We start from the raw sequence: 12,547 nt of genomic DNA, 5'->3' as shown, positions 1-12,547 counted from the left end.
TGTATTTCAAGGAATATTGATAAGTTATAATTATAAAAAATGAATTGTTGATACAATAGAGCAAATAATTGTAAATCTAATGATAAAAATAAGATTATGCAAATAAAAGATAAGATAAAAATAAAAAATGTTAATTAAATCAATAGAAATAAATCCCAAGAGTTATTAAAGTAGAACTTTAACAAGATCTAATTGAGAAGAAGGATGAAATAAGTAATTTAATTAATGCAAATGACTTGTGCTGCTTATAAAAGTGCAAAATAAAATAGATTAATTATTTATTTTTATGTACTCCAATTTACAAACAATATATAAACAATCTATAAATAATAAATAATTATTTTAATTAAAAGACAATGTCAATCAAAACTAAAATAAAAATAATTTACGATAAAATCATTTTTAAAAGTGCTATAAATTATTGCATGAAAACTATTTTATAATTAAAATTATGAATATACATGAAATATTGAAAGAAACATAATTGAAACATGTAATCGTGGCCGTTTAATGTATAAATAGTCGTTCTTAAATCGGAATATATAGATAGTGAGATGATATTAAAATAAGATTTTTAAGCATTTTATTTTTACATAAGATATTGTTGAAAATCATATTTGATTTAAGTTATTTACTTTTGAATATTATAGAGTAAGTCAAAGTATAAACTTGCATTTTGTGTATAATAAAATTAAACTTAACAGCACACTAGTTTTGTATCACATTTCAATAATTCAGTAGATAAAAGTTGGGTGGTAAGGTTATAAGGTAAAGCATATTCATTTAGAATTACATTATTATAAGCTAAATGCATAGAATTTTTGTAAACAATGTACTCTGTTATATTTGTAATAATATCCGTAAAAAATTAGACGACTATTATTAATTTAATTCACTATGAAACATATTATACAAATAAAAACATAATATTTATATATTATAATATAAACAATTTAACAAACAATAATAATATGATATAAATAATAATATTCCAATATAATCTGTAAATCTCGTATAATGAAGAATATAAATGATTTACATTTTCAGGCTGAAATCCTGCAGTAAATGCATTCATTGGCTTTTATTCGCCACTTATCAGCATTTTTCCATATTTTCTCTTCCATCGTCTTCATGCATTTCATGATAATACTTTTTGCATTGCACGTTCAAAAGCAAAAGCGCAGCCGTGAAAAGCTTTCAAAGTGTCGTGAATGTAGAATAAAAAGTAACGTCAATACGCGAAGTTTAGAATTATTTTAACGCTCCGTGATGGCTCGGTAATCACATTTTATGCTCCGAGGCACACTAAATTAATTCACGCTCAAAAAGAATCGTCATCCTAATTAGAACACAAGTGCAGGATGAAGGATCGACGACGAGGACTAATTGAGTAAAGAGATGTAAAAGAACTTTGTTATCGTCGATTATTGTACGACGCGATATCAAAAGCTTATCTATACATGTGGGAAAGCAAACGTACTTTAGTTAATGAATCTGAAGCAGAAGCTTAGAGGTGGAAATTCTCGAGTGATGCCATTACTATTCATCGAGTGAGACATTTCAAAGCATTCTCAAGGAGACATGAAATTGCTCTAATTTCAAAAGTCTAAGTGCTTAAATGTCATCGGTAACTAAGTCGTGTGAATGATTGATCGGATTAGGAGGTGTCGACGTTATTCCCCAGATTCGCCTGCAATATTAATACGAAGGAGTTATCGCTCATCGTCCTTACTAAGCCATTGGTGAATCCAACAAAACATTTAATTTGAATATATGAAGTCGGTATGTTGGATATTGGAATATAATGAGACAATTCATTGTTTCAATAATATTGTCTCATAATTAGTAATAATAATATGATAATTGCTATAATTTTTAATTTACAAAAAGCTTATTTTGAAATTTTTTTTAACAAATTATTAATAATGAAATTTCTTGAAATTTAGCATTTTTTCATAAACAAGCAAAAGTATTATCTTTTGTTTTCAGTGGAAAATTTTATTTTTATACCAATTATTTATACGTACATAAAGTATAATAATCAAAAGAAATATCATGCTGCGTGTTCTTAGAAATCATAGTTTCGGGTGTATTCATTAAATTTTAATATACAGAAAATGATCAAATTACCGTTGTTTTCAATTAAACTAAAAGTTTGTTTCTAGTCTAGAAAGATATTGTCATGAATTTATTATTAGCGCGTTATAACACTTATAAAAAACTAATAATCTTGCCTAATATACGAGTTTAACGGAAAACTTAGGTTTTCATTAATAAAAAGTCAGTCAATTCTTATAAAATTATTATTAATAATTAAAATCTGTTCAATTCAGTAGCATTTACTGAATTGAAATTTCATATTTGCAGTAAAATAATTGTATGATCATTTTATTTGAAAAGTTATTTCTGAAGTAACCATATAGAGTATATTATATTATTCTTATTTAGAAAACAATTTATAATGCATTTTAAATTAAACATTTACATTTACAAATATATATATATATATATATATATATATATATATACACAATCAATTTTCTTAAAGAACATATATTTTGCTATATAGTTTTCTATCAAAATGCACACTTACTTTTTATATTGCAATTTTGAAATTGCGATTATTATAAATGAAATATAAAGTACATTAAAAAAGTAATAATAATAATACTAAGGAATGATATTAAATATTTATAAAAATACAATTATTTTTATAGAAGTTTGAAGATAAATTTTGAATTAAAATGCATTTTAATGATAATTTTATGAAAGCTTTTTTCAAAAAAGTTATTATTAAATTATTTTTATATTAAAATTTTTCATTCTACAATTTGCAAAATTATGTTTTTTCATAAAATTACAAAAGAATTAATTGCTTTAATTTTTTTTATGTATTTACATGCGAATCTAATGTTTTTAAACGTAGAATTTTAGTGGGTCACTGTGGGCTATTGTGAGTTACATCGTTATGATTCATAAATTATGCAATATGATTGACGCATACATTTAGCTCTTCAATAATTGCAATGTATACTACACATCATTAAGTGTCGATATATTTCAATACATTTTCATAATACGTCAAGCGCCTTAGAGGTTAATAATTAAATATTCACTAATAATAAAATCAATAATTATTTTCGGAAACGAAAAAAAATATACACCAATGCTTTAAAGTTTTATCCCGATTATTCATTATCTGGGCTTTTTTTACATTTATTTATTAAATACAAAAATAAAAGAAGTCCATTTCTTCATTTATAACTATGAATAGAGATAGAGAACAATATTACAATTAATCTTATTTTATAAACATGATATAGGGGACTATAAAATATTATTTTCTATTGTAAAAACGGAGTATGTAACGAATTCGAGGTGAAAATAGTTTCTATGCGAGTTTCATTTTTAGTTTGGCATTTTGTTGAGGAAATGTAGTAAATTTTATTGAAATTCTTCAACCTGATTGTATTATTAAAAATAGAAAAATTTTATCAGATAATATGTATAGAAATACTGAAATGACTTGTTCGAGCTTTTGTAATTGTTGCATTTGAAGCAAAAGTGTCCGACAAAAAAAAATCATGTAATGCTCACTATCATGTGAAATGTAATATTTAAGTTTTAGTTTAGTTGTTTGAAACTTCCCATCGTCGTGATTTATAAATATAATAAAAATGTATGTTTGTATAAACATATATAATATATATATATATATATAATTTTGTTTTTTGGGAATTAAATGGTATATATAATTTATCGACTTGAAGTATCAAATTTTGATCATATTTCTAATAAGTGCAAATTAAAAGAGAAAATTACATATTTAATATTGAAGTTACAAAATTTGATACTTTAGTTCAGATGCAAATTAATTCTAAATATCGCTTTTTCCGTCCAGTGAAATTGAAATCGAGTAGTATTGAATATTTATGATACTTCGATACATTTTTAAAGTTCTTTGAAATAACATTTTATATAAAACTTTTATTTATCATGCAGATCATTTAAAACTATTGGTGTGATTTTGAATTTTAAGTTTCTTAGAATTATCTTATTTATTTATAACTATTAGAATTTAATTATACAATAATATTAAAAATGTATAATATAAAATATAAAAATTATGCGATTTGTAAATGAAGTATCGCTACAATTACATTACTTTAAAAACTTTTTTATGTAATATTTATCAACGATTTTATATTTTTATATCTTGTTTATAAATTTTTTATCTTCGTTTAACGTGTATCATTTTAATTTTCATTAAAAATTCATATGAAATAATAGTTAATAGTGAAAATAATAATAACAATAACAGTAATAGTTAGTAGTTAATAATTAATATTGAAATATAATCATTGTTAATTACATACAATAATTTATATTTACGATATAGTGCAAGTAATAGAATCAAATTGGTGAGGATTATATTACGAGTACAGACAGTTTGAAAATATCTAATTTAACATATATTTTTTTAAGAGGCATCGTGTAATCATAGAATAATATCTTTCTTTCTCAAATAAAAAGTATTTTATATGATAATTTTTTTTTTTTTAATTTATATTATGACGATGTTTCGTACAAATTAATAGAAAGTCCGCAGGTACGTCAATCGTGCTTTTAATCTAAAACGTTTTATAATTTCATTGTTCATATGCATAATACGTAACTTTATAAATATCAACATACGACATTAAAAGTTTTTAACATTATACGAGAGACTCTTCTCTACTATATTCACTTATTTCTTAAAAAAATTTACTCGAGATTTATTTTATGTTTTTTATATTAAACATAAACTTTACGTAATTATTTTCATTTTCAATTAAAAATTAAAATGCTATGGCTTATAATATTTTTATTTTTTTTTTAAAAGCTTTTAACATTAACACTTGCATTCTCATTAATAATACTAACTATAATATTAGTTATCTATAGAACTATTTATAATTTACTATCACTAAAGAAACTTCCAAGTACTTGACAATATTTTAATTTAGGTAATGATGTATAAGGAGAAGGGTGGAACGATTCCGAGTTGATTAATTAAACTCGTCAGTATAACTGTCAGAATGACCCTGACCGATACTTTATAAACGAGTATAAAGGATTTTCTTTTTTATACTGAGTATAACCGAGTGTAGTCCTTTTCTACCACTTCTACCAAATTTATTGTTAGTATTAAGTGACCAACTTCTTTACTCTCTCTCTCTCTCTCTCTCTCTCTCTCTCTCTCTCTCGATCTCTTTCCGCCCTACTGGTAATTATGTGTATCGCCTTACCAAGCGTACATTCATATAGCAAGTCTTTCCTTTTACCGAATTTTATTAATTAAAAACATTATTATACTTTAATATTTCATCGTTTTTATCATTTTATTTTTAATTTAATTACTTATCATAATAAAATTATACCTAATGAAATAATATATGTAATAATGTTTATTATTATAAAAACAGATAAAATAAAAATCAATAATATATTATTATGTTACACAAATAAATTGTAGTTCGTTTGTATTTTATTTTATATTTTATTTGTCGAACGGTTTTGCAGTTATTGATTAAGTTTAGAAAAATATACGTTGTAAGGAGTAAACGTATTGTTTTCAATATTTTCTCTTATTACCTTCAATTGGACAATGCACTCTTCTAATAGATATTAAAGTTTGATGGAATTTAAAAATAATTAATTTAAAAAAATAAATAGTATCTAAATTTTATTGAATATATTCTTTCAATTATTAGGGAGAGTATTTTTATTTAATTTCACAAGTAATTGTTACATTATATGACAAGTTACAACTCGTATGTAAATCATTTTGACATAATTATTTAAGAGATGAACAATATTATAGTATATTTAAAATACTGACCGTACTCAAGAAATTAATTTAAATGTCATCAGCAGATTTTATCTCATAATCACATACTTACTTTTTTCATATTTTACTTGTAGTTGTATAAATTTATTATATATTTGAAAAAAATTTTAAATTATAATAAATAAAATTTTAATTTTTAATTTATTTCCTATTATTATTGTAATAAATTAATATTAAGCAACAAATGTTATTGCTTTCAATTTTGATTATTTTTTAATTAATATTGTGATAAATTCAAATTAGCGAATGAATGCTATTGTTATTTACTTTTTTTCTTTTTTTTCTTTTTTTTTTCAATTAGTATTAATAAAAATTGAAATTAACTTATATACGTCTAACATGTTGTTGGGCATTAGTGAATTTAAGTAGGGTGTACATTTATTTCGAATTAGTTTGGATTAAATTATAATTTGATCTGTTATATTTTTCGATTTAACATTAATAATTTTCAACAATGAAAAACCGAGAAGTATAAGAATTGTAATTGAATTAGTCTAGTCAAAAGGAAGTGAATACAAAATCTTTTGTAGTTCAAATAATACTAACTTAATTTCTTTGATTATATAAAAAATTAAGAAATGCTTATTCTCTTATTAAACGAAAATAAAGTTAATTGAAAAATTTTTTTAATACTGTGCACATTTACATTTATTATTTAAAACAAATATAAGAATTTCCACACAATTTATTTTTACATAATAAAACTATGGTCGGTAATTCTTTTTATTTAAAATAAATATTGTATGCAACGGAGAATATTATTTCTAATAAGATTTTGCTTACATAATTATATTTTCACTTTAATAAAATCATTTTCATTAAAATGAATCATCAGGGTATTAATTTTTAAATAGAATTACTATCAAATAAAATTACTTTTCAAATCATCTTCATATAAAAAGTTAAATATTTTTTAAGTGTGAATCTTACATGCTTACTAAAAAGAATTTAAGAATAACGTATAACACTAAAAATAATAATAATACGATTGACTAAGTTTCTCGAAATTGAATAATAATTTGAAAATTAACCACTTCGAATGGAGGGATAAATTGTTACTACATATAATATATATTTTGCATTGTAATATCAGTCGAGTATTGAAATATTAATGGCTACTGCAATTGAATACGATGAAGTCCATAAAAAGTAAAGTAATAAAAATTACACGCAAAAAACCTTCAAACAATGAGGTTGTAAAGTTTATTGATTAAAATGTTGTAAACTTTTAATGAAAACATTGAAGAATTTTAATAACAACATCCTAAGTTTATGTTAATTATGTTTTGAAATTTATTTAAATTATATATATACGGGTTAGTACTCGACTTTGTACTACGTACAGGTTAAACATGACTTTATCTAATTAACAATTAAATTTTTTACGAGGCTTTCTTTTAAAGTTCAAATTTCAATGTTGTTTTTTATACATTTGGAAAAGTATGTTGCGAATAAAATTCACTCTGTAAAAGAAAAAATGTGTATGTCAATACCAGATTAATTACAAAGTTTTAGGATTTTTTATCTGGTAATGCCGCTCGCTTAAAAGAACATGTATCTCCATAGAGTTTTACTTAATAGAAAATAAATGGGAATAGAAAAAAGATCAAATGTCCTACCTGAAACTCGACGCGGTACAAAACTGGAAATTTTCTACGCAGTTCGCAAAGCTTCGGGTACTGGGAGAGTTCGGTTGGGGCGGTTGGTAGAGTCGTTCCGAGACCAAGTTCCTCGGCTGCTGGAACAAAACGAGATTTCACCTGAGTAAAGTGTTAAATGGTCGGTAAACATGTGTGCATGCAGGCGTGCATGTAGTACATTTGTTGTCCAAAGCGTCCCGTCTTTTCATTGAATTTAATTAATGTTCTGAACGGGTCGAATATAGTATCTTCATTAGAATTAAAATATTTCTTTTGTTAAGATTTCAATATATCATATTGAAAAACATTTTAATATTACAAAATTTTTTGGGGCATGGTTTATTAAAATTTTGTTCAACACCACTATTAAAATTACATGCATTTAAGTAAAAAACATATATATATATATATATATATATATATATATATATACAAGTATTTGAGTATTCTTGAAATTCGGTCGAATGAAAATTTAATATTTTCAATTCGTCTCGAGTTTTTTTTTATATAGATCGTTTGAAAATTATTTACATATCATTATTGTTCTTAAGTTTGTTATCTCCCCTCATTGCTTCTTTTTTTTTTTTTTTTTTTTTTTTTTTTGATATTTTCTTTATTAATAGTATGTAAAATTCGTGTCACATTTAATGAAGATTTTAAGTCGATATTATGACCAATTTGCATGGCAATTTATTCACATGTTTTCAATTTTATCATAAATTGCGGAAGATGAAGGATCAAATAGAGGATGGATTAATCTAAGGATCAGTTTAACTCGCGTAATGGCTATTATTGCGGCAACGCCCTCGGGATATAAGATTCCTTTGATTTGGATTCGTTGAAATCAGCGTGTACCCAGCACGGACGGAAGCTAGCTAGAAGTATAACTAGGAGGTCGACATGGGGGTAATGGGATGAAACATCACGTACACCGTGTAAATATGCGAGAGCGGGAGAAAAGTAAGGAGGAAAACTGAAAAGAGAGAAGTGAGAGATAGCGAGAGGTGGATGTATAACACCGTGGGGGCAGATGGAGGCTTTACGGCCGATAAATTTACAGCTACTTGTCGTCCATAGCGACAGCATGGATCGTAATTTTGGAACGTGTGCCAAGAAAGTATGTTCTTCGATTGATTATTATTTATGTTTCTTGAAAAATGTTGATACTGTACTTGCGTTTATGCAGAAAGTTCAGGTAATTTTATTCGACATCTTTCTACATTAATTTTAATGGATATTTGTATTGTTTATAATATCTCAATTACATTTATTTGCAATTGCTTTTGTGCTTCATAATAATTTTAGTATTATTATTTTTCAATATATCATTGCTTAGATTCGAGTATATACGGTATATATGGTAATACATAGTATATATTATATTATATAATAGTGTATATTATATATTTTGATGGGATATTTCAGATGCTTGGCATTAAATTTTGAAACAGGGGGAGGAGTGCATAATATTTTTCAATTTATATTCGTAATGGGATATTAACTTGTTGCTGAAAAATTGTAATTTAAATTATAATGTTGCTCAAATTAATTTGTTGTTAAGAAATCTTATAATAGTGAATTTATCCAATAATCACTTATGAATTACTATTTAATTTATAAAAGAAGTTTCTTGTCCATTTGTCTGAATATTATAAATTACTTTGTAGTGATAAAAGTTTTTTAATACCATAAACATCATCTATTTTAAAGAATTAATAAAATTAATTTAAAAATACATAGTTTATTTATATCTGGAATTTTTTAATGTAAAATTACTTTCGCCTCATATATTCACTATCTAAAAGTTCTTAATTTATAATTTTTTTTTTTGTTAAAATACCTATTATAATACTCATTAAAATTTCACTTTGTCAACAAAATTGTTAAAAATTATGAAAATAAAACAAAGATGTAAAGTACTTAAATATTAATATTATATATATATATATATATATATAAGCTTATAATTAAAATACGTATGTATCAAGGGCAATAATTCTTAGAATATTTAATATATTCGAGTTGATAAATTAATTATTCGTGATCCATAAAGAAGTTCTAGCTATTAATGTTAAAGATTTTAATGTTAATTTTTCAATTTAATGTAATCGTTGAAAATAATACTGCAACAATATAGTAAAAACCAATTCCAATTATTCGCTCTTGGCAAAGAAAATACTTATCTTATGCGAAATCTTGAAATAGTATAAGAAAGAAGGTACTTATAATTGTAATAAAAAAGTGGACTGATCGGGCAAACTGAAATTTAATGTATATTTTGACAATTACGTGGTAGTTTAGGATGTGAGTGTGAAATGACCAGTACACATATTTTAATTAATCGGAATATCGAGTGATGTAAATGTTCAAAAGCGTTTGATGAATATTTATATCCTGCTATTCTTATCAAATTTATTCTTATAAATTTTAATATTTTGAAAAAAAAAAAAAAAATTGATCTATTACATTACAATGAATATTGAATTAAATACTTTTGGGGGTGGATTGGACCGATTGGAGGTGGATATATATATAATAATATTGGGGGTGGTACATTAGTGAACAGTGGAGTTTTACCATTTTAATATTACTTCTGAAGAATTATTCAATTCTTACGTAATTGAATAGCTAATAACAATGATAAATAATTAAATGCAAGTGTGTGTGTGTGTGCGCGTGTGTGCGTGTGTGCGTGTGTATAAATATCGTCGGTTTAAAATCATCATTTTCAAAAAACAAAATTGAAGTATAAATATGAATAAAATGAGGTAAAATTTGAAAGAATGAAAAGATATTAGTTGTATATTGAAATATTTACTTTGCAAATAGACAATAAATTAATTTATTTATTCAAGACTCAATTATTAATAGTAAATGATAATTTTTTTTTTTTTTTTTTTTTTTTTTTTTTTTTTTTTTATATATAAAATTTAAACCTGTTTTTTATTGAAAAAATATCGGATTTAAAAACTAACAATTTATTCATTGTCTGCAACATTGAAAAGAATATATATATTTATTGTAATATTAATGTTGTTCTAAACCTTGGATTGAAAGATGTTTGCCTAATTTTTATATTAAAATATACAGTCCGGATCATTAGTATTATTAAATGGTTCAATTAGTTAGAAATTTTTTAGTAAATGAATATGAATAAAGTTGTGTTACTGGGTATTTTATAAAGCCTAAATTTCTTTTATTTTTTTTTTTTTTTTTTTTTTTTTTTTTTTTTTATATATAAAATTTAAACCTGTTTTTTATTGAAAAAATATCGGATTTAAAAACTAACAATTTATTCATTGTCTGCAACATTGAAAAGAATATATATATTTATTGTAATATTAATGTTGTTCTAAACCTTGGATTGAAAGATGTTTGCCTAATTTTTATATTAAAATATACAGTCCGGATCATTAGTATTATTAAATGGTTCAATTAGTTAGAAATTTTTTAGTAAATGAATATGAATAAAGTTGTGTTACTGGGTATTTTATAAAGCCTAAATTTCTTTTATTTTTTTTTTTTTTTTTTTTTTTTTTTTTTTTTTTTAATGCATATAACGGCTATTTTATTAAATGCATCAGCTTTATACATAAAACACATTATATTCATAAAATGTTAGTTTGTTATAAAATTTCACCGTCAATTCCAAATCAATATATCTTGAGTTTATTTTAATTTTCAATTAAATGAAATACTCCAGGTATGTGTAGCTCATGAAAATGTATGCTACAAGTGTGCGGACAATTTTATGCGTATGATTACGAGTTTGTTGGCACAATCACTTGGATCGTTTTGTGTGCGATTATTATCCGACAACTGTAGAATTTGTTTCTGGATGCGTTATACTTGCAAATTTTCAAGAGGAAGCAATAATCATTACCACAGCGCTAAAAAGTATCTAATATATTCTGTTTTGAATTTCCGTAGAATTTAATATGTCAATCCTGTATGTTATCAAGTTAATCTATAATATAAAATTGTTTAAGCTGGATAATGTTTTGATGGCAGTTAAATATTTCTAGCTTTTCTAAAAACCAACTTTGTACATTGATGTATTGCAACTACTTTTATTTAGTTATAGTAATACGTTTGTAAAAATAACTGAAAATTTTTTTGCATATAATCGATTTTATCAAGTTACACATTCAGATGTTAAATTAAATTCATAAACATTTATTCAGTATGTTAAAATAATTTTTAAATATTTATAACGAATGTATTACATTAATAAAGCAAATTAATTTAATAAAAATTATTATTAAAACTATTGTTTAATAATTATGCTTTATATATATATATATATATATATATATATATATATATATATATTTACTCTGCTTTAACTAACAAATATGTTAATATTATTTAATAATCTAATATTATCTAATAATTTCATACTTTAGTAATCTTATATTTTATTAATTTGGATTTTCTATGATATTGATCCTTTAAAATAAAATATTACCAATTATTCCAATATAAATTTCACAATTTTTATTTTAAATAGTTTAAATTCAATCATCATTTGTAAGTTAATTCATCCGAAGATTTATTTTCAAGAATTTTTTTTTTTAAATTCATGCTTTTATGTGGAATGTGATTGTCTGTACAAATAGGGAATACCCATATAATTAGTTAAAGAGTAAACGATAATTTAATTTTTATAAAGTCACAGTCATAGTTCTGAGATATACAATTTATATTTTTCCTTATATAAATTTCAAGGCAATTGTTGATTGATGATGTATTTATTATTAAAAGAAGTTAAGCTAAGAATTTCTTTCTCTGACATTTGGCTGACAACGATAAATTTAAGAGGGCAAGGAAGGCGTAGCAATTGATAATGATATATATATATATATATATATATATATATATTTATATATATATTTATATTTAGTTACGTATTTATTATTTATTTATCAATTAATCGCAGTAATTAGAATACTATGTTCATTTGTAACTATGTAATTCAGGAAGTATAGGTAGTGATTTAAATGTATTTATGAATTAT

The 12,547-nt window shown here is 23.5% G+C and overlaps 1 protein-coding gene across 1 annotated transcript in view; it reads right to left on the bottom strand.

Moving 5' to 3' along the window:
* Positions 1 to 7,616, bottom strand: part of Ptp36E (protein tyrosine phosphatase 36E) — a 41,614-nt gene extending 33,998 nt beyond the window's left edge. The window contains exon 1 of the mRNA XM_011506935.1: positions 7,510 to 7,616. The gene's annotated coding sequence lies outside the window, so the exon portion shown is untranslated. The remainder of the gene's footprint in view (positions 1 to 7,509) is intronic.
* Between the last annotated feature and the right edge of the window lie 4,931 nt (positions 7,617 to 12,547).

Source organism: Ceratosolen solmsi, unplaced genomic scaffold (genome assembly GCF_000503995.2).
Source record: "Ceratosolen solmsi marchali unplaced genomic scaffold, CerSol_1.0 scaffold6, whole genome shotgun sequence".
Lineage (NCBI taxonomy): Eukaryota > Metazoa > Arthropoda > Insecta > Hymenoptera > Agaonidae > Ceratosolen > Ceratosolen solmsi.
Note: the sequence above shows the minus strand (reverse complement) of the source record. Positions and strands in the feature narration are given on the sequence as shown.